Source organism: Erinaceus europaeus, chromosome 5 (genome assembly GCF_950295315.1).
Source record: "Erinaceus europaeus chromosome 5, mEriEur2.1, whole genome shotgun sequence".
Classification (NCBI taxonomy): Eukaryota; Metazoa; Chordata; class Mammalia; order Eulipotyphla; family Erinaceidae; genus Erinaceus; species Erinaceus europaeus.
The window spans coordinates 53,581,965-53,582,808 of NC_080166.1; the positions used below are offsets into that span (position 1 = coordinate 53,581,965).

An 844-nucleotide genomic window follows, 5' to 3' on the forward strand; every position below is an offset into this window, starting at 1 on the left:
TAGCAAGGGAGTCTAAGAAATAACTCTTCTCACCTTTGTCCCATGTCCTCCTATTGGAAAGAAAAAGTCAATTCCAATTCAAGCTCAAGCTGAAAGAGGTATAGATGAGAGAAAGAATCTTGATTGATAGGTTCTTGATGGAAAGGAGAAATACGTAAGAATAGTGTGAGGTAATATTACAAAATAATCCTCTCTTATATGTGCTGATAGGCAGTGGGGTACAGACCAGAAACTCTGAAGTTAAAATGTCTGTTTTGACTCTCAAATCGACCCCTTGTATGTGAGTTATCCTGAATAAATAGCTCTGAACAGTGACAGTATCGTAGCCAATGAGGTTTATCTGAGGTGTGATTATTGCTAACTGAATAAATAATCAAATCACTGTGCTTTTAAGTTTCTTCAGTTGTAAAATGGGAATGATGTCCATAGTAACAGCTCAGCTCACAGAACTGCTGTGATCAGTGCAGATAAGAGTACAGTGCCTGGCATAAAGTAAATTTTATACCACTACTAATTGTTACTATTCTTTACAATATTGATATTAGAAAGAATGTCATTACTCCTTATTAGTTTTTTAATGCTGACACAAATATCCAACTTAAAACATTTAAACAGTTACTTTCAGGCATGTTACATTTAAAATTCAGTATGTGTATGGAATGTTTTGATTTCAGACTTTAGAGAGACTTACTTATGATTCAGTAAATAACCAGGAACTCTCCATTGAAGCCTAAAAGTTGCTGCATTTAAGACATTTTAATTCTAATTTTAACAACAGAGAACAGTATTCTTACTACCTCTCACAAGGAAATGTAAAGTTTTGGAGGAAAAGTTTGAGAAACAA

At 33.9% G+C, this 844-nt stretch overlaps 1 pseudogene; it reads left to right on the forward strand.

Moving 5' to 3' along the window:
• Positions 1 to 300: 300 nt before the first annotated feature.
• On the forward strand, positions 301 to 428 carry LOC132538785 (U4 spliceosomal RNA; annotated as a pseudogene).
• The last annotated feature ends 416 nt before the right edge of the window (positions 429 to 844 follow it).